The sequence below is a fragment of the Amblyomma maculatum genome, chromosome 6 (genome assembly GCF_055883805.1).
Source record: "Amblyomma maculatum isolate TAMU_Amacu chromosome 6, ASM5588380v1, whole genome shotgun sequence".
Classification (NCBI taxonomy): domain Eukaryota; kingdom Metazoa; phylum Arthropoda; class Arachnida; order Ixodida; family Ixodidae; genus Amblyomma; species Amblyomma maculatum.
In genome coordinates, this window is record NC_139349.1 from 132,976,717 (window position 1) to 133,004,194 (window position 27,478).

Sequence of the window (27,478 nt, forward strand, 5' to 3'; positions counted from 1 at the left end):
CTACTACTACTACTACTACTACTACTACTACTACTACTACTACTACTACTACTACTACTACTACTACTACTACTACTACTACTACTACTACTACTCCTCCTCCTCCTCCTCCTCCTCCTCCTCCTCCTCCTCCTCCTCCTCCTCCTCCTCCTCCTCCACCACGGGCAGAGTGGAAGATCTTCGGCCGTATTTAGGCCATGTGTGGAAGGGAAAGGTAGCCGCGAAAGGAAAAACTGTGTTCAAGAAGGGAAAGAGCGCACGGGCTGCTATACGCAGGAAACTGGTATCATGCGGGCAATCACGACGTCACGTAATGTAAATGAACGCAGCGCAGCGCCTCTGTCCGTTACCTTTCTTGTGTCGTGAAACATGCGCCAAGAACAACAGTACAAATACACAGACGCACACGCATACAAAGCGTATGTTTCTATGCAGTCGTCGTCGTTCTCTTAGCACTGTTCTCGTCACAAAAACGCAGAACCTAACTCTATATGTGCACTCAATCATTTCCATTTTGTAGCATTCTATTTTTACTGTGTAGTCCCACCGCAATGTATGCAAATAAAATTCAGGTAGCAACGTTTCCTAATGTGAAGGTAGATTGAGTCACGCATCGTCCGGAGCTTATTCACCGGGGCGATGATGCGCTCGTTGCCGCTCCCGATCCCGGCGCATCGCCGTGCAGTGCCCAGCGGAAGCCACCGATTGTGCGCGCTTGCGTGGGCGTATTGGCGTTGGCTCGACGACAGGGCTTGGCTGCGTAGGACGACCTTTGAACTCGCCACCTGCTTGCTAAAACGCTGACACGTCACTGCCCTCTAGCCCAAAGTGTTTCATTCACCGTGCTAGAGGGCCACATATTGTGCATGCTCTAAGTTGCAACGAACACTGCGAGTTTTTTACATCCGTCATTGCCCTAGATTAGTAATTTTTATAGTCTGAAGAAAGTGCTCAATAAACTGCGTTTCACGCAAGCACTAGTGAAATATCGCCTGTTTAAAAAAACCTCCCTTTTTTATTGTATATGTGCACGCGTTTCAATGTCCCGAAGCTCTCTGACCTTGGGCCATGCATAGCAGCCAAATGCCAAAGCCACTGATCGAAATCTAGTCGTCGGGTTCAGAAAGGATAGAAAATGGATTAGACAGAGGATTTCCGCGGGTAAAAGCGAATCAATAGGCTTTTGAGCAAGTCGTATCTGGAGAGTTTCAGAATATTTTGACCACATATATGATTTTATTAATAAAGGGAAGGATTGGCATTTCGCTCACACCAAAATGTGGCCGTTTTTAAACCGGCAACGTCATGCGCAGCACAAAAAAAAAAAAAAAAAAAGCAAGAAAAGAGAAGAAAGCAGTAGGGTAACAAAACCACAACGATATGTTAAACAAATGTTAAAAATCTTGCCTCGGTGCCAAATATTACATTGATGGTACTACGTCAGAATGTATTCTGTTCGTGCAGTGCATATCTGCACCTGGCTGTAATTCGTATCCGCTCCAGACTTATATATGCCGGCTGCGCACTCAGCTGTATTTGTTTTCTAACACATCTAATATATGGATCTATGGGAGGCAACACAATCGCTGTAAATGAATATGCATGGCGACATGAAAAGAAATGTGCACTTTGTACTGGTGTAAAACATCAGAAGGAAAATTTTGTTCGCTGTTGTTGCACTGCACGCATCACTGTATCCAGCCATCAGAAGTGTAGGCGGCACGGTGACCCTGTGTCTGCGTCGTTCAGTTGGTGTCGAGGTTCAATGTCGGAAATCTAGGCTGCAATATATGCCCAACGCTTCGTTGCACTTTAAATTACACCAGAGGATTGAAATTTACCCCGATATTTCCACCGCAGCCTGCTTCAACGCAAACTCTTTCGTTCAGCTGGTAAATGCCCGTCAGTCGTCCGATTACTCTATTTTAATATAGTCATCAAAAGTGAAAAATAATCTGACACAATTCCGCCTTTCAGTTCGTGCTTGTATGGGTCTCTAATTGGGCATTGACGTGTCCTACATCATTCAATTCCAAATGCATTTGTTGAGCACTTGACAGACCCGAAGTAACGTCCTGACAACAGCCTTAAAACCCCCTATGCAGATGGGCTAGTTTGTAATGACGTCGTAGAGCGGTAGCACACAGCTTAACACTAGCGCGGTGAGTTTGTGAAGCCTTAGAAGTGATTCGTGCACACGAAGCTGCACAACGCGTCGAACGCTCTTGCCCGATTCGGCGGACCCATCGTTGTGGCTGAGCGCTTCAACGCTGCTACTGAGCCGGAGAAACCCGACGGAGACGACAGCGTTCCGAGGGATGCGAAATGCAGAGACGCCCGTGCGCTCTACCTTATCTATTTTTGCTATATTGGCCTCGAGATCGAGCAGAGTCGCCACCTTGCGGCTCAGCGGCGAAACCTGCTCAGTGTGGATGCGTTTTCGCGTCGTGTGCCAGCCCGCAGTGATTTACGCGCGCGCATGCGGCGTGTACAGGAGTGTTTTGTTTGTTTCGTGGTTCCTGTGCGCATGCCTCTTGCAAAAGAAATATGAACAGTCTATTACCCCAACCTCCTTTAAAAAATAAAAATACTTGTCCGTATCGAGTATATGTCATTCTGGATAAGGACATCATCCGTCGCGGTCTTCGGCGCTTGAGATCATTTGACACGCGGTGTCCCAAACGAAGTGGTACTGTTGTTAGCGCCGTGTCAAAGCAAAACGGGTCGCTGCCGTCAATAAACGTTAATGCAAACGATCAGAAATCGCATATTGCCGTTTCTGCTTGGAATACCGCAGATACTAAAACATTTGCCACCGCAGACTGCTCCATAGCAGAATGCAGTTTGAAAAGGCCACTCTATGCCTGCTATACCTTCCGAATGCATGATAGAGTTGTGTGAGTACTTTTTTCTTTTTTTTTTTTTTTTTTTTTTTTTTTGCTTTTAAACCTCTGTCGCGATATCTCAGTGGTAAGGGCGCTCGATGGTTGATTTTGAGAACGGGGGATTCAATCACGACCGTTTTGAAAAGCGTTCCTCTGCTGTAGGCTTTGACTGCACATTAAACAATCTCACGTGGTCGATGTGGTGGTAATAAGGAAAAAAAAAACGACACCAAAACCAGCCTCTGCAATCATCATTCATAGCCGATGGGCTTTCATGCGTTAATTAAATCCCGTGCCAATATGCTTTTTTCTTTTTTTTTTTTTTTTTTTTTTTGCTGTTGAAGGATTCTGCGCATCCGTACCAGTGATAGTGAACACATTTTGCTTTAGAGTAAAGCTCGAATGTTTGGGAAACATCTTCCCTGCATCTAATTGTTACACTAAATATTAAATAATACACCTAGATCAATGTACTTTACTGATAGCCTATTATAATCATTATAATTCCTTTTCGTCTAAGTGCTGTCTTCCGAGTAAACTCATTGTTTCTGACAAGGGGAGTAAAACAGCTTCATGCGGGCCTATTTATCAGAGTTTAGTTCGGGAATAAATATATTTTTTATAGTTGTGACCTCCATTTCTTTCGGAATAGTTTTATATCCGGCACTTGTTTTGTAATTAACCCTGACTTTTTACTTCGCATAGGATTTAATCACTGTTCAATAATTAGTGATAAAGAAACCTTCAGCATTTAAAATTGCTTGCCAGAACATGAGAGTGCCCATGCGCAGTTTATGACGATCTCTTCGAAGCAAGTGATTCGTAGCTTGCACTTTAACTTTACTGAAAATTAATCGCTGATTATCGAAAAATTTTGTAAAGTGTGTAAAAGTTTTCTCACACGATGAAATGTATTGGCATTGCAAAACAAAATAATTACACTACTAATTTACCATTATATACCAACATCACACACATCAGAAATTCCTTATATTTTCCTCGGTTTAAGGAAATTATTTAGAGTTAGTGGCGCATGAAGAATACACTATCACATTCTACAGTGGCCGCAAAAAGCATCCGCGTCATTGTTAGCTCGGCAAATTCAATCCACTCAGCGCTGTACATGTGAACTGTCACCTTTCCTGTGCTGCGAGATTTCCTGTAAAGTGTCGGCGTAATCTCATTTTTGGGGAATACTTGTGCGTGGTTGTCTGGGCCAGAGTTGATGTGCACTCAGTCTAAAACAGCTCGCCATGCATTACGCTGTCAGTGCTACATTTGACCTGCTTAGTCCTCGACTCAAGCACGATATAATGAAACAGGCTTTCTCGATTCATTCTAAAGTACTGCAGGTCAGGGCACGAACCTTGTATCTGCGTCGGCTGGACACTAAATATCCGGCCAACCTCTCTGCTTTTCCTTTCAATAAATCCATCTATCTACCTATCACCTGTCTCACTCGCATGAGACACGCGCACACTGTTTAAAAGTCGACAAGAAAAACAAAGTTGTCATTAGGCAGACCCAAGTATTAGGCGCGTGAGCGCGGTACAGCGCAAGAAACGTGCAAAGTAAATCTAGAAGACTGGTAGTTGCGTCCCTTGTTTTCCTAAAATCCGCGCTTCTTCTTCTGCATTGGCGAAATCCTTAGATTTGCTTCTGCAACATTGCAGAAATACTGCAGAAGACACGTTTTCATCGCCAACAAACCCTCCGTAAACTCGGAAGCAGACCTACGCCGCGTGCGTTTCTGCGAGCGCCGCCGGCTGCCGATCCACACTACCGGAGCGACGGTGGCGCCACCTCTAGGTCGATCTCGCGGCGAGATGACAGAACCAGCGTAGCACAGCTCATTCAAACGCAGGACCAAGCTGCTCGCTCCCTCCCTCCCTCCCTCTCTCTCTCTATCTATCTATCTATCTATCTATCTATCTATCTATCTATCTATCTATCTATCTATCTATCTATCTATCTATCTATCTATCTATCTATCTATCTATCTATCTATCTATCTATCTATCTATCTATCTATCTATCTATCTATCTATCTATCTATCTATCTATCTATCTATCTATCTATCTATCTATCTATCTATCTATCTATCTATCTATCTATCTATCTATCTATCTATCTATCTATCTATCTATCTATCTATCTATCTATCTATCTATCTATCTATCTATCTATCTATCTATCTATCTATATATCTATCTATCTATCTATCTATCTATCTATCTATCTATCTATCTATCTATCTATCTATCTATCTATCTATCTATCTATCTATCTATCTATCTATCTATCTATCTATCTATCTATCTATCTATTTCTTTCTTTGCTTTTGTGCACCCCTCTTCGCGGTCTTGACCTCCTGGATCTGTCAGCTCGCCAGTCGTTAAAAGCAGGCGACCAGTTTCCAAAGGGAAACAAAATCGGGCCACATGCTTAAAACGACGGAAGAAGAAAATAAGAATTTAAAAAGATCAAAGGCGCATAACGTGCCTCAGTCTGTGTGCGGGACGCGTCAGCTGTCTTTATTGCCGCTGCCGTCGCTAATTCCGCTCCATTGGTGCTCGGCGCATCTGGGAGAGGGTGTTAATTGATTCATGCTTTCCTCCTCTGCAGCAGCCATCCGCGACGTCCGAGTCCCCGCCTGCACTGTCCGGACCTGCAGGACCTCATGGGGAATTGCTATGCCCTCGGCTGACTAATGCCATGAGCCCCGGAATAGTATAGTCTTCCTCTGGCCAGTAACGAGGCGCAGAATTGATTCTAGATGCCGGGATAACAGTTAGCGAACGAAGGAAGGGTAACAAGTGGAGTTTCCGAACCATCCGAGCATACATTCCCCAGGGGTTTACTTTGCTTTTCTCCTTTCTGCAGTCGCCGTCCTTTAAATGTGGATTGCGCCCTTTCTTTTCCAAGACTTCAGATAACGAGAGCGCTCGTGACCAAACACACCGCAGGCAGTGTCACCGAGAATGATGATAATCAGATTTGAGAGCACTTAGCTGAACACATGTAGATATATGGTCCAAATGAATAAAAAAAAATGTTTCAGGTGTTTTTATTATTATTATTTTTTCAATAAAAACGAGTGGTGTCCAACTTCGGCCTATATATGCACTCTGGTAGAGGCCGTCTATACAGGGCATGTTTTTATACTGACTTTTATCAGACCTTTTCTATGGCCGTAGGTTGGGTCATTGTCGGTGCCGCATGTGCAATGCAATGCAACGCATCCCTTGAAATATCTGTTCGACTAAGGTATTAGATTTTGTGATGGACTGATGCTGAACAGCCTGTATTCTTGTGTCAGTTCCTCAGATTTCTGTAGTTCAGAATCGAAACTTTTTGAATTGTTATCAATTAATAATAGAGCACCTACTTACCCCTTTCTCAGAATGTTTTGTAAAGACATGAGCTGAATTTTCTGATTTTGGAATATAGTCCTGCCTTTTTTTGCATTTTGCAGACGTCGCACAGTAAAAACCTATATCCAAGCTCGAATCCAACAGGCCAAGAGCAGCTGAAGAAGGAAACCTGCATCCAAGCTCGAACCTGGTGGACCGAAAGCAGATGTTTTGTGACCACAGTGTATCAGCGAATAAAGCCAATCCAGGTGAGCACATGTATCTTTTGGAAGCTTGCATTCTTTGCACTTGAGACTCATCTCCATGGAGAGCATCATTTCTGCAAAACATTTTGTGTAATAACTGACACTGATTCAGGCCTTGCACAGGGCCTAAAGTTGGCATATTAGTATTATGCCCAACACAAACATGAGGTGTGATGTCGGAGCCTTGCAACCATGCAGAGTATCACCATAGCATGGTAGCATTCCCATGCCGAATGTCTCTCGTCTGAGATCATGACTAATGTCTTGCACCTTCAGAGTGCACTCATTCCTTGCGCTGAGTGCCCACATCCATGCACTCTGAATGTTGATAGCTATGCACAAATTTTGCCGCACACACACACGGGTACAGAAGTCCTCACAGTGTGCACGCCTTTGCGCCGTGAGCACGTCGCACGTTCTCCCACCGTGCACACGTCGCACGTCCTCGCATCGCACACCCTCGCATCGCACACCCTTGCGTCGCACATCCTCGCATCGCACAACCTCGCATCGCACATTCTCGCGCTGTGCGGGTCGATAACCACGCACAGATAACCACGCAGAGCCCCGCACATTATTTTCGGTAGGGATGGCCAAGAACGGCAGCGAAGTGCTCGTTTATCGCTTGAAGTGATTGCTCTTGCATCCGGTGCATCACAGCGTCCCTACACTGGCCACCTGCTTAGTCCTAATGTAGAAGTTAAGCGGTATTACATAAATAAGAAAATTAAGTATAGTAGTGCATTTAACGCCGCTAATGCTACATTTCTAGTTAGACTTTTAGATTGAATGGCACGGATAGCAGCCTGGGAGTCGGTGTATATAATATACTGAGGCACAGGTGGGAGAGAAGGGAAACTTTGAATGGCATGAATGATGGAGAGGACCTCAATCGAGATAATATCTGGAGGTAAAAGTCTAACACGTCATCTGTCCACGGAGCTCGAGGTTGCACTTGTTGCGCTGCAGCCCTGCCCCGTCGTCTTCCTCCAATGGATCCCTGGACACTCGGGAATTGACGGCAATGAGCTGGCGAACCAGCTCGCCCGTGAAACTTGTAACCGGGCACCGTTCATCCCCTGGCCAAGATCCTTGGATGGCGGGTCGAGAGTGTCTCTTCGCGCCACCATCAGTGAATATTACAATGCTGCTCGCTTAGACCGCAAACTCTACCCGGACCCTCATCCTAATCTTTCCGTTCGGGAGGCTCATATCCTTCGGCAAATACAGTTGAACACAATCGTAACCCCTGCACGGCTATATCTCTACAAATTCCGTCGCGAGCCATCATGCCCCAACTTCCCTTACCCTTATGCCAACCTTTCACACTGCCTATTTTCATGTCCGGTTGCATTGCAATCGGGATTCTTTCCCACCTCCTCCCATACTATCTGGACCTGGGTGGACTGGCTTGGTTCTGAGGGTGAAGAAGAACAGCGCCTGCTCGTCCAGCTGGCGATCGATGTATTAGGCGCCTAAGTGTTGCGCCTCAATAAAGTCTTTTACTACTACTAGTTAATGCTTCGAGGTCGTAGTTTTAGTTATTTGAGGGAACAGGGAAGAAGCAGCTCGCAGACAGAAAATCTTCTTTCCAAGATGAAGAAGGTCCAGAAAATGAATAATTAAGTTTCATTTCGCTTAAGCAACAAGAAGGCAGGAAAAGTATCTTGCAGCAAAGATTACTATCACTGTTTACTTATTACCTTCTTCGAAGCATTCTTTATTCGCCACACCTATTATTGGCTACATACGAAGGCCAAAATTCGAATTCGATTCCGACCGCGGCGGCCGTGTTCCGATGGACGCAAAGCTCAAGACGTTTGTGTACTCAGCTATGTCAGTGCAGGTCCCAAAATTCCAGCTTGTCGAAATGCAGCCGGAGTCCTCAAAAACGACCTCACTGATTCTCAAGTCCCTTTGGACGTTGAACAAAATATGCACGCTGTGTTGTTGTTTTTTCTCGTTGTTTTATCCTGCTGCATGTTTATTGAATTTGTAATTCAGGATTATAAACTCCGACTGGCAGTTCGTGCGCTCTTTTGTTTCCCGCAAAGCCCGATCTGGAATCATGGCATTGATCACGCGTGCTTTTGATACATTTTTATATATTCGAACTCATCTGCAGACATTCGCCTTTGTAAGACATCCAGATTTCCTCCATTAATGCAAAGTATTACCGACTTACCTTAGTAAACTCTCTCTCTCTCTCCGTATTTTATGCAGAGTCAAAGCGCGTAGCGTAGCCGGTGCAGTTTGATGCGACTTATGCTTGTTTTTACTAATTTACGAAAGCCTCATCTGTAATTGCATTTCATTAACAGAAGAACGTGTCTACAACGTTACTTAGGTGTACACTCAAGCGAAATAATGAAAGTGACCAGCTTAGACCTTCAATTTTTTCGTGCACCAATAAGACGGTCGAGTGAGCGGCTAATTAGCTCACCAAAGTAGACATGATTAGTTATGGCTACGCCCACTGCTAAATGAAAGTTTCTGACAATTGATCGCGATCCATGCAGCTCAGCGCCATACCAATCGCGATAAGTCGTTAAGGTAAGTAGTTTAGAGCACAATAATAAATTTACTTCCTGTAGGTGACCCGGCATGTCTCTCTCTTAAATGACGTCACATGCTCCTGCATACTGCATGTATATTCCGCGACGCACCCCTTAGAAAGGCCAGGGCTGATTTATGTACTGCAGAGAGAAAGTGCCCCTTTTTTTCTTTTAGTTTTTCGCTTCTGCACTAAAACGAAGCCGAGCGCATAGCTATTCGATCGGCTCCTCTTACCCAACGTGTACGCACTAAACTCACCACTTCCCTTTCTTTCTTTCTTTCTCTCTCTCTCTTGTTCTTTATTCATTCCGCCTATTTGCGGTCGGGGCACGCAGTCGAGAAGGATTTAACGAGATGCATTTTGGTAAAGAGCAAAATCGTGGATTACCGTTTTTAGAGACACAAATCAGTAAACCGAGTCTCAAGCAGCGGGCGGTACAAGCGGTTCTCCTGTAAGGTTCAACGACTTCCGAATGGCCCCCGTTATGAGCCATCGGCGTTCCTTATCTGGGTTAGCACGAAATGTTCAGCGCCCCCATCATCTCCGTGGCTCCCGTTTATTTTTACGAAGCTACCCCGATGCCTTGCGGAGGCGCTTTTCAGTGCAGGCACATAGACCCTTAACTCATAAGTTATCGGAGGGCAATGAAACGGTCGTTAAAGAACCGCTCACGAAAGAACCGTTGTAGAAGTAAAGCAAATACATTGAAAAGCGTTGACATAGAGTAAAACATCCCTAGCTTCCTTGGGCATGGTAAGATACTGCTCTTCAAATATTGAAAGTAATGGTCCAATTTCAGCAAACGCGGCGTCCGTCCTTCGCTAGCGTCGAGTGGTTAAGACTTTCATAGGAAACCAATTGGCAAGACTTAAATATCGCGAAAACGTTAGTAGCAAAAGACTACAAGGTTTACGAGATCTGCGAATATAATGACTTTCATAGTGGGATCTTGCGATATTAGAAAAAAAAATGTTCATAAATAGCTTCCCTTTAAAAATCCACTTGACCACGATTCCTGTTAATGGACTAGACGGTGGTGCTGCATATTTATAATTAAAATACACTACTGGTTTTCCGCGCACATACGTATGCACAGTCCCGATTTCTGTAGCAGGGAATGCGACAGTGCGTGACTTTGAGCTTAGCAGTGTACGTACCATGTAATTCAGTGCATGTATTTGTATGCGACAAAGCCATGACCCTTATTAAGACTGAAACTTTGGTAAGCTGGAAAGAATTCGAAATCGTATTTTCTAGCACTTATTGAGAAACAAGGTACAGAATAGGGACTGTCCTGTTCATGTGTGTTCTTTCTGTTCTTTGTGTCTTAATATGCGTTAGGAGATATAATTTTTAAAGCCATGACCCATGAGTAATATATGAACACGTGCACCCTGCGCGCCTTGGTATATATTGTATAGATAGAGTTCCCCTAACATCGTTATGCCTGCGGCGGCATGTGGTTTCCTGCGCGCGTTTTGTTCGCGAATGCTGGCCGCAGGGACCGCTAAACTTTGTAGGAACGTAAAGCTGTTGCAGATGGTGTACGTTTTGTTTGTTCCGAATATTAAGCGAATTAATATTAATAACAATTAGAACAGCTTTACTTGCCACCGAAGTGGAGCATCGTGAGGCCAACCACTTTAACATCACAAAGATAATTAGGGTGGGCGAAATTCAGGTCGGTGAATAATGGTGCATGTCGAAACGTCCAGGACAAAGTAACTTTCTCGAAAGGGTGAATTAAACGGACTTATTGGTATTTTACTGGGAGCTACCATTGCGCATGTTATGCTGCGTAATACAGATTTTCAGTTTTTTTTTTTTGTTTTTTTTTTTTTTGCAGAAATTGTTTGGGAGAGAGGTGTCCATCAATGCGACCTGATCTTGGGCTGTGTGCTTGGCGCATGGCTTGGCGCATGATACTAATTGTCAAACGTGTCATGTTCGCGTGTATTGTAGGGATCAGTGTGCGCGCTGCAAATTCTTAATGGACGCTTCGGCACGGCAGAGCAGAAAAAAGAACCAAGTAAAACAAGCGACACAAAGTGCAATTTCCACACACGCCCCCGGTGCTGCGTGTTTCTCTTCTCTGCCCTGCATAGCGCCGCAGAAGGACGATATTAGAATGGATTAACAGGCCTACAACGCAACCACGTGCTACACATGCCTGCCTAGCAGGGATGGAACATATTCATTTAATATTTTTTGCAGCAAAAATAGAGACGTTCAAAGGTTAGCTTGCTGCTGAGTGTTTTGATTGATTGATTGATTGATTGATTGATTGATTGATTGATTGATTGATTGATTGATTGATTGATTGATTGATTGATTGATGTTTTCCAACTTCTCCGATATATCTGGTGATTATTGACAAGACAATCCCATACTGAGTCCTGGTGATCAGCGCCTGCACTTATGCTTCGATTGGAAAGCAAACTGTTCCCGCCTGGCTTTCTCCGAATGTGTCTAACTCACCCTGCACCACTGAAAAAGACTAAATGACGAAAGCGGAATTAAAGCTCCGCTCCCGAGTCATGTACCGTGCATATCTTTACTGTCTCATATATTCGCCTGTGTTCGCATTCTAGATCCATTAAGAGTAGCGAACTCTGCGTGGTTTCAGTTTGTCTAGCAAACAAAGAAGGCGCGATGCACTCGAGGAAACCATGGCCGCGCTAATACCGAGAGCTAGGTCGTGACCACCGTTTTGCGGAAGCGGAAGTGCCGGAGGAGAACTATCGAGCCACCGCCGTTCCGCCGGAAGTAGTCCTGATGCGGCCTTAGCACCCTGTATGAAGACGCAGTTCAAGGCGCGGAAGACACGCATAAAGCCGAGATGGGAGGGAAGCCGGTTTCGCGACAAGCTGTAAGACGCGGCCCTTGTGTCGAGTTAAGTGCAGCACTGGGGGAATCTCAAATGTATAACGGCATGCATATAAAAGCCTTAAAGTAAAGCTTATTTGCACATAACAAACCCGTCGTTCTCCTGCAAGGCAAAAGGTCGAATTTAAGAGCGGGATTGGGAAGATCCGACTTCAACACTCTGCCGTTCATGCTGCAAAACTAGCACGAAAGAAACGGACAGAGAGAAAACAGCACCTTTATCTGTTTGTTTCTTGATTTGTTCATATCGCGCTGTCTCTGTAACATGCAGAGCTTATCCAGCTAACTCGATTGCTTAAGTTGTTGTTTTGATCTGCCTGGATTCTATGAATCGGATAACCGTCACGCACGCGGCCGGCAGCAGCAACACCTGCTAGAAGCTCTCGAGCGCACTGTCCAAAATTGAAAGATGTCCACCGGGCAGTAAAAAGAAGGATGGAAGTTTAGGAGCCTCCTTTTACGGAAGTGGGGACTAGGAATACCTTAGAAGAAAAAAAAAAAAAAAAACCCTCGCAAGTTTTCTATTAAGGCTCTATATAAGGTTCGCAAGAGCAATAAAATCATTGCATAATAAAAGAAATGTGTGCAAATAACCTTGTCCCATTTGTTTAGGTTGGTATACTGCTTGGAAACAGTGAACTGTTAGTAAAGTAAAGTCGTCAGCAAACCTACAGCACTGAGCTAGCGATGGAGCTCGGAAAAACTGCATTGAGATTTCATTTGGTAACAGCTATCTGGGATCGAGAGAATATAGCGGCGGTGCTCCATTTTATCCCCATGCATGTGCCACTGTCGCTGTCCCTGTCGCTGTCGTTAAATGACATTTCGATGCAGCTTTCCTGAGGTAATTCACCGGCTGAGTATTGTATCCACTTTTGCTGACGAGTGTACATATACTTGAAGTGCTTGCGCGAGGACTTTATGCAGTCTTTTTTAGTGCGAATAGGCTTATACGATCGTTAGAGCCAAGGAACAAAAAAATGCGTGTGGATCGGTGATTGCCATATAGCAACTGCGGCGCCTAAGCCTGACTCTAGCCTAACTTATCCATGCTACAGCTTGGAATAGCAAGGACTTACGCAATTTCTAAAAAGAAAAGGCGCAATATTTGTCTCCCTTCAGGTAGACACTTGCACCGCACCGTGAGGAGGAACGTAGGAGGTAAAAAAGAAAATTAACCGGAGTCTTTCAATGGTAATCTACCAAGCAATACCATGTCAGACTATGCCAAACAGTGCTTTCACAAGTAAGCCGTTTATACAGAGTTAAGCCATGGCCAATTTTTCGCTTGTTTTCAAAGCGAGCATGTGGGCACGTTTGTTCTACTACGGCGTTAAATACACCGCGACACCCTCGTCGCCTAAAATGCAGCGGTGGTCCCTGCAGATTTCTCATCACTGCTTGCAACTGGCACCAGGGCCCAGCGGGGCCTGCCGAGATCCCCGGTTATCGCCTCCCTCGTTTCGCCTTTAGTGCCTCTGCGTTGCGGCCGATGCCTTTGCCGCGCTGACGGGTTTACACCGACAGCCGGAACAGTCTTGTCGGCTTCCCTACGTCGTCGCCGCTTCTTGGCCGTAAACAGCATCGCCCCGCGATTGCATGGGTGCGTGCTTGCTGCGCGAGAGATGCCGCGCTGCTGCCATGAGATAATGGCAGGATGATTGCCGAATGAGCGCCTCCCCCCCCCCTCCTCCTGCCTTTCTCACCCCCACACTTTTCGCGCACAACTCCGACGCGTCTACACAACAAGTAACTTCGACTTCGAGTAGCTGCACTCAAACTAGTGGGGCGTGTTGTTCACGAATGAGTGGCAAGACATGCGCACCGGTAATGTCTGCATTGCTCTGCATTCTTGCGAGCACGATCGCAGTATTCCTGCATTGCCTTCCTTCATTCAAGTTGATCCGTAACGTCCTCGATGTCGTTAACCGAAGTCGTTAATTTATGCTGACACTCAACTGATTTCCTTCCTTGTCCTAGGGTTTGGGGTAAAATACGTGTAAAGTCATACAGTCAAGCCGACGGTAGCAGGTGCGGGGGACTGGCAGATCGCCTTCCTTTTTCAACTGCACTTTCTTTGGAAACTCTAGTGCTCGATCCTCAATTCACAGCTTGGCTATTTATTTATTTCAATCTTTAAAATATTTTCTTCCTTTCGCGCTCTTCATTTCCCATACAAAGCATGCCATAAGAATAAAGTTTGGTTTGGTTGGAGTGAAGTGGCGTTCAATATTGCAAAAGTTAGAGAAATACTAGCACAAAGAAAAAATTATTATAACCTAACGTTTCGGGCAGAAATACGTCCTTTCATTAGGGGCGACTGATGTGTGAGCCAGGAAAAGCGGACAGCGGCCTTTGCTTTCCCTCTACCAACAGGTGGCGGAGTCCATTTTTTTATGCGGGGGGTATCATTCCCGATTTGCTATTCACTGTCGCCGCTGTGAGCCGGATAAAACGTAGCTATTTGACACCTTTTGAACGGACTGGGGTCCGCGGCCAGGACGCTCACCTCCTCGAAGTCGGCTATGTTGTCGAACCGTTCGCAGTACTCGAGGTTGCTTTCCGAGTGCATTAACCAGATGTCATTCTTAAAGTGCCTGATTTACAGATCGCGATTTTTTGTTTCTCCAATATATAAGACCAGTCACTCGAAGCACGGCATTTTGTAAATGACAGCAGATTATTTTTCTATAAGAAGGCGGTATTTGGAGCAAGGTAGAAACCGGCCGATCGTTGACACTAGTTTGTTAGACACGCAGGTGTCGTGTTTTCGTTGAATGCGTGCCAGCGCTTCATTGGAGCCTCACATGTGGAAGCGCAACTGTTTTCGAGTAGACCAGTCTCCTTTGTACTCCGAGCCTGACGGCGAGAAACATTGGATAAAGCCGCATGTGTACCTATTTTTCTTCACATCGGCGTACCTGGTAGCCACTTCCCTTTTTTTCTCTCCGCTTCGGAGGAGCAGATGAACTTTTTTTTTTCCCCTTAAGAGAGGAGACGATGGAGGCCTTGTGCTTAATGGGGAGATTAGAATAAAAATCGTAATCACCGCGCTAATCACAAGGCCTCCCGTCATCTGCTTATATAATAAATAAAAGGAGGAGGGGGTGAGGGGTAATGGCGGATATGCAAGCAAGTTCCTGTGACAAAAGGACCGATATCAGGCAAAACTTTTCTCGGCTGCTACACTCAACCATGCAAGCCACGATGTAGCTGGCCATTGCCATTTTGTTTTCACGCTCTTTTGCAGAAGTGCGTGTTATTCTGTTTGTATGTTTTAGCTGTTTCTTTTGCAACCGGCGTACACTGCGAGTTATGTCAGCGTCTGTGAAGATTCGTTGTGACAGCTGCACTGCACATGGCCCGATGGCGGTGCACGCCGTTCGCTCCTTGCTCGCTTGGAAGATTGTCCGACGATTTTGCCCGGGCCTTTGAGGTAGATAAACAGAAGAGGCGGCATCCATGTCGGCCATTGCTGTTCAGATCACCTCGTAATGAGGCATGACGACAAGGATAGGGTGCAGCCGGTCTTGACAGGAAGTAGAAACGGTAGCGAGAGAAACGTCACGTAGGTTTGAGGCCAAGTCCTCTGATTACGATGAATAAAATATCGCTGCTCCACAGAGCCATCAGGGATCAACACCCGATCCAAATCTGTGAATGGAACAGACAACTCTCGCTCCCCTTCTGCCATCGGAAAATGATTGCTCCGAACAGAGCTGAAAATTTTGGTTCAGATCTGCCATTGGAACATAAATAATGGCTCTCGAAGTCCTTCCGTTCCACACCGGCGATCGATCCTTCCTACTCCTTTCCTCCTCGGCAGTTCGTCGTCACGACCTCGGCGTGAAGGGGCCGCGTGCGTTCACGAGCGTCCGTGCGCGCCTGACCGCACGACGACTGCCGCGACATAATGCGGGAGGCGAACAAAGGCTAAGAGTACGACACTCACCGACAGCGCGCGACACGTTGCCTACCGTCGACCGCGGCACTGATTTATCGACGCTTTTCCGATCGAGACGTGACTTGCCTGCGCTCTTCTCTGCGGCAACGAACGGCGCACGTGTATACTTTCTCAGCGGTATACTTGTGGAGGAATTGTTCTCTTTCCGTATTGTTTCCAGAGTTTTTCTTCGTGGCTCTCCTTGCAGGACGTGCCGTCATGCACGTTCAGCCCGGTATGGCGTGTCCAATGGATGTTGTCGGATTTGCCACGCCCGCGCATTGTTTCAGATCTCTCCGCTTGTCTTGGGGTCCCGCTCGTCACGGTGTCTTCCTGGCCGATGGGTCCACCTATTTGTGTAGCCAGAAGCGTGGGGCAGGCTGCTCCCAATGTTTCGAGCTCCTTTGGTGATGAAAACGCGGAAACGCTGAGAGTTGTTTTCGTGTCGGGAAAAAACAAAATGTTTGCGTGTTCTGAATTCTGCTCTAAAACACACTCCGACTGCAAAGGAATTTAAAACAAGCGAGTGGATCTGATTACGGCGCCAACGCTATGCAACTTGGATGAAACGTATAGATACGAGTGTTTTTACAGCTACTTTGTAAAATGCAGTCGACCAAGCCTCAAATGTTGAGCACAAAACGATTTCAGTACGCAGAATTGATTACCGCTGTCCTGCTTAAAATTTCTCTAATGGTACGGGCAACGGTAGTGATAATGCGACAGGGCCACAAATTTCAGATTTTCTGACGATATGAATAGCGTGGTTTTGATGCCTAAAATATATCCAAAACGTTTTAAAATAAACACTACTCCACAACCAGTATTTCAATTTTTCGTACCGCCAGTACGAAAAACTTCACAATTTCACAATTAGAATATTTCACAATTAGATCTCTATAGGTTGCAAGGAGCGGCTTCTGAAATAAAATATTTCAGTTATTAGTCTGATTGTGGTTTAATTTGTAAAGTTTACAAATTAAATCATAGTCAGACTGATAACTGAAATATTTCATTTCAGAAGCTGCTGCTTGCAACCTATAAAGATCTAATTGTGAAATATTCTACGGTCTGAATATAAATTTTACACATATTTTGATGATATAAAGTTATAAAGATATATGCACAACAAATTCATTCGAATATGCGGAGTTAATTCAGGTAAACACAGGATGAGTGGTTAGTCGCCATGAAAGGCTGAACGTATAAATATAGCTCGCCTGCCAGTGTGGATGTAAGCGAGAAACTTTTTTTATTTCGCTAATTTATCATGAGCACGCATGCCCGTGCGCGCACACACACTGACGTCCTCGTCCATCATGACTGCAAATTCTATGTTTTCATGAGATCAACGGAAAAGTTTTCTGGCCAGGCGTTGCCAGGGTATATTTAAGGTTCTTGGATTCAGCCAAATCAAGATTTGACCCGATGGTTGCACCTAATACACACTTAGTAAAATTCCGGTTGAAACAGATTTCTAAGCTAAAATGAACTTTCTGGAAAGCACGTTTTGCCGGTGAATATTTCGGCAAGCACGACCCAAATGCTGTGTCTATAGCCTTCACTCACGAACGATGTTGCGGTTAAACGCTCGTGATATGAAATCACTTTTAGAGCTCGTTCTCCATACAGAAGTGAAAGATCAGACCGCAGTCACTGACGTCCTCCCAATGATGAATAAATTACTGCTGGCTGAACTTTGTTTTGTTATTGTTCGGACAATAAGAAGACTGGATTAACAGAGACCCAAAAGTGATGCACAAGCCGGAGACAAAGTTCCCCATAAGATCGCCGTTCATTTATGACAATGAACCAAATATCTGATTTCGGGAATAATTTGTAAGTCCAAGCAATCATTTTTATATGGCGCTCGAAAGTACGGAACAAAAATGGGCATGTAATATCAATGAAACTATAGAACGCTTCTAGTTCGTTGTTTTTATTTTATTTATTTATTTATTTTATTCAGTGATTGTGTGGGCAATACATGATACTGCCCGTGGGGCAGGACAAAAGGAGGTAATTAGTCTCCTGACGAGGTCCTGGCCCCACTGGGCGCAACAGCAGCGGGTACAAGTACAGGCAATGCACATGCAACTACATACAACAATCTTCACCGTATATGAAACAAAAACACATGAAACAAAAACACCGAGTTAAAAACTATCACCGCAGTACAAAATACGCATTCAGACACGTGCCAATAACAAAACATAAGGAAATGTAACAACAGTTATGAAACTCTGGAACAATGTAAAGGAATAGCACAATACATTTCGATTTCGCATCTACTTTAGTCATGTATTTGGGTTTCTATTGAAGTGAAAAGAGGTTTTATTCTCCGTTTGAAAGTTGGCAGACTTCTACTTGTTCTTGCGATATCAAGTATGTCTGGGTAATTATTACATAGCTTCATGATTTGATGATCAATTGTCTGTTTAGCATAGTTAGTCCGAGGTTTATCTACAACAATGAAAGTCCTCCGCAGATTGTGACCAGTATCCCTATTTAGATAATGACTAGAAAATCTATTATAATTGCTCGACACTTCAGAAAATACGTACACAGATAATTTCTGCTTGTGTATATCGTGGAAAGGTAGGATATTATGTGTTGCCATGAACGTTACGGTGTCTAAACTTTCCTTATATAATGCTCTAATGGCCCTCCGCTGCAGTGCAAATAGTCTGTCATTATCAGTCTTAATTCCGGTACCCCATACTAAACAACAGTAATTAAAGAGAGAGTGTATTAGTGAGAATTAGAGCTGCTTTTTGAGCCTGACAGGGATAAGATTTCGAAGGCGGCTTAACATTCCAATACATCTCGCTACTTTCATTCTTACATTTCCCACATGGTGGGACCATGTTAGGTTTGACTGGAAAGTAACACCTAAGAATGTATGACAATCTACACGCTCAAGCAAAGCATCATTATAGTACAGGTTCACATTGTTGAGAATGGGCTTGTTTTTTGCAGAAAATATCATATATTTTGTTTTGCTAGTATTTATTTGAAGCTTGTTTGTATGTACCCATAAACCAAGGTCATTCAGCCATGCGTTCGACGTGGTCTCAAGTTCCTCAAGGCTCTGCCCAGAAAAAAAGACACTTGTGTCGTCAGCGTACAGCAACACCTCACCCGCAGTTAAAATGTTAATTATATCATTTATATACAGTATGAATAACAACGGGCCCAGTATAGAGCCCTGAGGAACGCCGTATTTAATGTTTTCTTTTCCTGACGTAATGCCATGTATGGAAATAAACTGAGCCCTCGAGTGTAAATAACTCCGTATAAGACTTTGTGCTGTGCCTCTAAAACCATATGCCTCAAGCTTACTGAACAAGATATGGTGTTGTATAGAATCAAACGCCTTACGAAAGTCTAGGTAGATTCCAACTGTAAATAACTTGGCTTCGATGTTACGGATGATTTTATCTTTAATATGCAGCAGGGCCATTTCGGTCGATTTCCCCTTCTGAAATCCGTACTGCTGTTCAACTATCACTTTCCTTGACGATAAAAAAGTGCTAAATCGTTTATATAGGATTCGCTCTGCAACTTTGGAGAACAGTGACAACACTGAGATTGGCCTGTAATTGTTTGACTGATTGTATTTACCACCTTTGTGTATTAGAGTAACGCGAGCAATTTTCAGTCGTTGTGGGAAGATACCAAGGGCTAGCATTTGATTGAAAATATGAGATAGGGGCTTTGCTATGTCATCTGCAACTGCCTTAATCGGTAGGGCTTTAATATCATCTTCACCAGCAGCCGATTTGTTGTCAAGGGAATTCAAAATAGAAATAACTTCATCCTCAGATGTAGGAACAAGAAATAGACTGTCCTTTACGACATTATTAATATAACTTAAAGGGTTGCACTCTGGTTGGTTACCTGGCACGATCATTGAAGCTCCGACATTTATGAAATAATTGTTAAACAGACTGGCTAACGATTCGCGGGAGTGTGTTCTTCCATTAATTTCCAGTTCTAATGGTAAGTCAGCCGTCGGGGCGTTGGTCAACTCACGAAAAACTTTCCATGTTCTGCTACTACTTTGGGTAGAGTTCTCAAACTTACGTTGAAAAAATGCAAATTTGGCTTTTTTTAAATCTGAATTTAACCTATTCCTGAAGCGTTTGAATTCATGCAATAGTTCGACTTCACGCGTTTTTAGAAAAAGGCTGAACATTTTTTCCTTCTGTTTGATGAGCTTATAAAGATCCTTAGTTATCCATGGTTTCCGGGCTTTTTTGTGCTGAAGTATCGTTGATAACGGAAAGGCAACATTATAGCAATGCTGTAGTGTAGAAATGAATGCATCATATGACTTAGAGGGATCGCTTTCAGCGTACACGTTTGTCCTTTTTGAAGTAGCCACCAAAGACGTGAATAAACTAATACTATGGTTTTTAATGTGTCTTTTAGTGTGTTTTATACTTTGAGAATTGCTTTCTATGGGAAGTGCTGCAAATATGGATAAATGATCACTTATATCCGAACACAAGACACCGGATAAAGTTGTCTCCTTAGGAATGTTTGTGAAACAAAGATCAATCAGCGTGCTTGAATGCATTGTTACCCTAGTGGCTTCGGTGATTAAATTTTCACAACCATTTGCAAGCATGACTTCTAGAAGTTGGTATTTTGGTTGCTCAGCTGAAAAAAGGTCAACATTGAAATCACCAATGACAACAACGTTCCATTTTTTGGCGTTCACTAAAACCAATATTCTCTCAACAAAGCTAAGAAAGTTTTGAAGAATGCCATGGGGAGGCCGGTAGAGTGCAAGAACTAGTACATTGTGACACACAATCGCAACTGTTTCAAAATCATTGGTCACGCATGTGAAATCTGGCAAGCATTCAAACTGATGATGCTTCCGTACATAAATAGATACGCCCCCACCGCGCCTTTCCGCGCGATAAACAGAAACGTGCCTATAATCACAAAAACTGACTACTTCTGAGCTATCGCAAAACCAGGTTTCTGAAAAAACCAAAAAGTCAAACGCGCAATCGAAAACCGATAGATATGCTTCGATTTCCACATGTTTGTTTCGGAGACTTCTTGCGTTCATATGAAAGAGAGAAACGTGCTTATTGCGCAAACAATTTTCACTGTTCAGTAATCTTTTAAAAGTTTCAGTAGTGTACGTGGCCATAACTTAAATTCGGATGTCACAGTGAGCTTGAACTGAGCGCTAGACAATCTTTTCGAGGTCTTCTTCGTTGGAGATCCTGATAGCAGTTGCACCAGTGCATTTGCGCACAAAGACTCGCCCTTCTGAAGTCCGAACATACTGATATCCATTTTCTTTCGCTTTACGTTTTGCAAGCCAGCGCAGCTGTTTGTTGGTTGCCGTCAGGTTGTCAAAGAATATGACGCCAAGTTTCTTAGTCTGTAGTTCCTTTCTTTTCTCGAACCATTTGGCCCTAAGAGTTCGCGACGCAAATCTGACAATTACCACATTTGGCTTGCCGTCTTTTTCGGGCAGTCTGTGTAACCCTTCAATGTCGTCTTCAGTCAGTTCTGCGATCTCAAGATGCTGAGCTAATTTATTCACTTCTAGCAGGAGGTCCTCATCGTCTTGTCCTTTCAGACCGTGAATTTCAATGTTTTGTCTCCGGCTGTACTGCTCTAGATCATTTATCTGTTGTTTTAGTCCGGACACAGTTTTCAGTACTGGTGAACTTTCCATGGCGTCTACCCGTCGACGCAAGTCGATTATTTCCTGGTCTTGCCTATTTTGTGTGTTTCTGAGGTCGTCATAGGTATTGGACAGGAACTGAACGGATTCCTGCAAGAGTTTCCTGCAAGCTCATCAACTTATCCAATTTTGCTTCGAGTAGCGGAATTTGGGACAGCTTTCTATTTATTTCTGCCAGCTCTGCCTGTATTTTTCCAGTCATATCTTGTATTTCATGCTCGCTAGCGGAAGGCTTGCAAGACAAACATTTCTGCTTTTTTTTTAGTTGTTTCTTTCATCGGTCGAAAAGACCGTTCAGATATGCCACTGCATTTACCAAGGTGAAACTGCAAGTCACATTCAGCACATGTCATTATCAAATCATCTTCATCAAACTCTTGATGACAAGAGGAGCACTTATCTTTATCAAATGGCATAGTACACTTCAAGCCAGGGGCGGCCTTATCAAGAAAGAGAAATCTTAACAAGCAAAGACGGTAAGAGCAGCAGCAGTAGCAGTGGTGCAGTTGGGCTAATAGTACATAAAATAAGGCGAAGTGTTTTTTCACAAACCTGCAAGGAATGCGGGATGCGTTTTAGGCACCGGAGAACTGGACCATGCCACCGCTACCGCTGCCGCCCAAGAAGTGAAGATATCGGGGTCCGGATTGTTGCTTTTGTAGACGGGTGCTGGACGATGATTTGTTGGCGCGGCCTCTGATGCGATGGTGACGCCAGTGGTGATCACGATGGTCAGCGTTTTCGTTCCGTTATTCTTGCACGGCGATGATATCTGCAAGGAATGCGGGATGCGTTTTAGGCACCGGAGAACTGGACCATGCCACCGCTACCGCTGCCGCCCAAGAAGTGAAGATATCGGGGTCCGGATTGTTGCTTTTGTAGACGGGTGCTGGACGACGATTTGTTGGCGCGGCCTCTGATGCGATGGTGACGCCAGTGGTGATCACGATGGTCAGCGTTTTCGTTCCGTTATTCTTGCACGGCGATGATACCTGCAAGGAATGCGGGATGCGTTTTAGGCACCGGAGAACTGTACCATGCCACCGCTACCGCTGCCGCCCAAGAAGTCACAGATTCGCCCCGCCGGGGTGGCCAGTGGTTACGGCGCTCGACTACTGTTCCCAAGAACGCGGGATCGAATCCCGGCCTCAGCGGCTGCTTTTCGATGAAGGCAAAAAGCAAGGCGCCCGTGTGCTGTGCGATGTCAGTGCACGTTAAAGAACCCCGGTGATCGAAATTTCTGGAGTCCTCCACTACGGCGTCTCTCGTAGCCGGAGTCGCTTTGGGACGTTAAACCCCACAAATCAATCATTTTTGCTGCAGAAATGGAGAAACTCGAAAGTATCAGAATTATGGAACACATTTTTTTTAACGCTTCCCCTTTTAACACCACATTTGAAAAAGAAACAGGTGTACCGTCTTTACCAGAAGTAACCAGGCTGAGTGTTCTGCTTCTCAGTCAAGTAGCAGATAATTCGTACCACTTCTGAAGCTCTAAATCTGTGCAAAGTAAAGGCAATTAACCTTTAGTGCTTACTTCTTAACAAGCTCTGATCCTCTGGGAATCCATGTTGGCTTTAGAGTGCAAGCAAGAAGCAAAACGTGCAGCCTGGTTATTTTTGGCAGACAGTACATTGATATTACCACATTTCACAGTGCGCGGCTGATAGCGTGGATCAGCGTGTTTTTCAGTTAGGCACGGCTGACAACATTCGTGCTAGTGTCGTTGATGTTGCTCCTTTGTGATACTCTCCTGGTTTGCTAAGATTTGTCTGGGTTCTTGTATATCCTCGACTTCATTTCACAACTTCAGATATATGGTAGCTTACATTTTGAGATCGCTGGCCGTAAAAACTTCCCCCATTGCTCTCCTATCATGAAGGAGCGGAAGAACAGTGTTGAAGCGTAGGCTTTAACCACGTAAAAACAGAGGAGACATTTCTCTAGGTACGCAAGCAGAGTACGAGTAAGAAAAAATGCTTTAAAAAAAAAAGACGTATACTTTCGCGTCAACAAAAGGGGCCATCAGAGGCCGCAACAAAGACTCTAAATCTGAAGAAAGCATGTGACTGGAAAAAGCATCTTTCACGCCACCGCTTCTGCTGGCCTCAGTCGTCGCTGAAAACTAGGCAGGAGCAAAGGCTACACAGGACATCGACGGCCGCTGTTTGGGAGAAGACATCGCCACATCTCAGGGCTGCTCAGCCTCCGTGCTCGGAATAGCGAACGGGGCCACGCGATTCCCTCGATGGCCGCCTCGGGGCCAAAATTGCCCCGAGGGAGAATAGAGAAGGTTCAGGGCTCCAATGCCTCCACCCCCTTCGTCATGTTCGCGCACGTCCGTGGCTTTCGTTTATTCCCCCGAAAAGGCTTTTCCCCTCGGCCATTCTGTCCTTCACCCTCGTTGTCGAGTGTACGGTGTGCAGTATCGGCACTTCTAGTATAACAAGGAATTTGAAGCTGTATGGGGAGGGTAAAGCCGGTGGGGGGAGGGGGGGGGGGGGGTTCATGCCGTTTCAGATCTGTTCTGTTCAATACTGGCATTATGCGTGCCTCGTTGATTTTGTCGCTGTCGTTGTTTTACAGGGACTGAGAAGTAAAATCGCGCGAAATTTTGATAGCGACATACAAGGCGATGATCGAAGAGCGAGATACGTTTTCGTCGATGTAATATGTTTGAGAGGTGGTTCCAGAACATAAAGCAGTGGAAGACCAGTGATGGTGAAGAGTTATCTTTCCTACCATTTCCATATCAGTCACCAACTCGCCCAGCAACACACTTAGATGCTTCTCGCACTTCGCGTTTGTCTGCGTCTCAAATGGAGGTAAATAAAGCCACGGACTTGTCCCGGATTTTACAAGCTTTAATATCAGTCTGAACAAAACGACAGGCATTCAAGGAAGCTTTGGAATGAAATGAGTTGACACGAAGGTGTGTCGCAAAGCATGGGACTTTTGCTGTCTTCGATAATCCCGATCCTGAACTAGATTTCATTTCTACAAATTTGGGAACAGAGACTCGAATTCGTTGAAAAGCGAGATGTTGGATCGTAGAGGCCATTTCAGTCCTCGGAAATTACCTTTGTACTGCATGGAAGCGCGCTTAAATTTTGTCATGTATAGAAAATGTATGCAGAAAACGCGATCAAACAACGAAAAGATAATGGCGACAGCGGAAACAAAAATGCTGCAAGATGAAAAAGAAAAAAAAGGATTATTTCATGGTCGAAAGTTTGGTGTGAAATAAAGATAGCATAGCATATACATCCGCAGCAGAACTAGGACATCCTTGGCGCTCTTTGGCCTGAGACGCCCTTGCGCCATTAAAATCCATCATCATCATAATCATCATCATCATCATCATCACAACTAGGACATTCAAATTCCGATACTTGTGAACACAGATCGCTCTTAGGACCCTGCGCACTTGCCCTCACTACCCGCCGTGGTGGTGCAATGGTTAGGGCGCTCGGCTGATGTGCCCAAATATGCAGGACCGAATCCCGACCGCGGCGGCCGCTTTTCCATGGAGGTGGAAAGCAAGGCGCCCGTATGCTGTGCGATGTCAGTGCACGTTAAAGAACCCCAGGTGGTCGAAATTTCTAGAGCTCTCCACGGCGTCTCTCATATCCCGAGTCACTTCGGGAAGTTAAAACTCAAAAAGCAAACCAAACTAATTACTTTAGAGCTTTAACTGGGCGTAATAAAGACATATTTAGGCTGTAAGGAACAGCATGTGAGTGACAAGACAGACTGCAAGATATGCAAATAAAAGTTTTGGGTGTAGCGTTAAGAAACAAGAAAAAAGCCAAGTGAGCCAGATCCGGGAACAAACGTAACATTCTACTCGAGATCGACAAGAACGAATGGGTCCGGGCAGGACATATGTAATGTGCATTTCAGGAGAATGCAAGCGTAACAGGAAGTGGTAGAAAGTCACGCGAGAAAAAGCGAACAGAACGGAGCCCGTGAGATGGGTCGGGCATATGCTCCTGATTCATGAATACACAAGGGTACTTTCGAACGAAGTGAGGGCAGAATACAAACAATACAAATGCATCCCCAAATATGAAGCACGCTAGTGCGAATTAATTTCCTTGAATGCATCGTTTCAACACGCACGCCTCTCTCCTTTTATAGCGGTTGCGTCACAGTTATTGCAAGTCATGAAAAACGTCTGGTCGCAATTTCGAGGAAGTGTTCGACGAGCCCGAGGAGGGCTGACAGTTTAGCGGTTTTGTGGTAGAATATGCGAAAGCATTCTCGTAAACGTTTCACATTGCCGTGGAATTTCTAAACTGTTGTGTAACTACAACGTGAGTTGCAGATTATGGCACGATTTTTTTCTTCTTTTCTTGTTCCTAGATAGTTTAGCCCATTATAGCGACGACCGCTTGAGTGACATCACACTGCCACCTTTTCTCGAGTTCTCGCTGCGCTCGCTGCGATGCAAGTGAGCGTACTGCGTTAAAAAAACCTCATGCCATGGAGCGTGAATTGACGTAAGGTTCCCATTAGCGCACCCCAATTTCAACAGTATCTTCCAGATGACCGAAGCGACTGCTTCCTGACATTTTTCGCGACAGGCGTCGTAATTGTGAATGAAGGTGCAATTTTCTCGACCATGCCAGTAGTATCAGTTGCCATTGTTGGCCTGCACCTTTCAATTGAAACGCTTCGCGAACAGCGAGAACGCTTTGAGCGTTTAGCGGTAACAAAAAGGGTGGCGATCGTGAAAGTAATGCAAGAAGCAATCTCGCATTCATTAGCGCAAATTCATTATCAGTGAACATGATGTAAAACTCTCTCCTGCTTGGGCAGCCCTGCTGCCTGCAGTATTGTGAAACGAGTCAGCAATAGAACGACCGTGTGAACAAAAACTTGGCTTTCGCCTGCTGAGGCGCAGCCCCCAAGAAAGGAATGGCAGGAAAGAAACACGGCAGCAAGTGGAACGCATGGCACCAAGATGAGCCCCGCTTAACATGTAGCACGTATACTTAAAGACACCCAATTTTAGTTGTACGTTTCCTTCTTTTAATGACGCGTAAAAACGTGGCTGTACATAAAGCACTGCGCAGTCGTCCATTGCAACTAATGATGAATAATTTATCATTGAGTTTTGGCGATGACGTCAAAGTGGCGTATATGGCACTTGAGGCATGAAGAAGTTGTAATAGAAACTTCACTGTCGTTTCGACTCAGTACACTATTAAAACAAGCCTGGCTGAAAAGCTGGAATTATTTGTAGCGAAATTATATCGCCGTTTTTTTTTTATTTTAATTCCTCACGTGACCTATATTTTCGACGTCAGGCGACGGAATTCAATTATAAATTATTTAGTGCTCGTAGGCAAGTACCACGGGGGGGATCCGTGAATGCCAATGCATTACGCATCATTACAAATAAAATACGAAACCAAACACTGCTTGTATATACTCTTCTAAACCGTTCCAGCTGAAATACAATGGCAACTCATACTTCCCGTATGGTGGACAAAAATGTAGTTTAATTCCCAGTTAGAAGAACAGTCGTAAAAAATGGCAGGCAGCGGTCGCTTTGGTCACTCGTCTGTCGCCGCATGCCTTGCTTAACAACCGTGGGTTAAACTGTTATCCGCTCGCGCGCTGTGTTTTGGATATTGCCGTCTTCATTACTTTACATCCGTGCTGTAGTCAGACCAAATGTTAGAGCACACTTGCGCATTCAAGTCCAAACTAGGACACGCGGCCGGCTTGAAGTCCACGCATGACGCTAATAGACATTTCTCAGTTCAACAGAGGTCAAATAATTTAAACGCATACAAAGAAATAATCTCTCGACCAAAAGCTTAAATTAGCATTGCTGTGATTGAATTCATTAAGTCAACATAA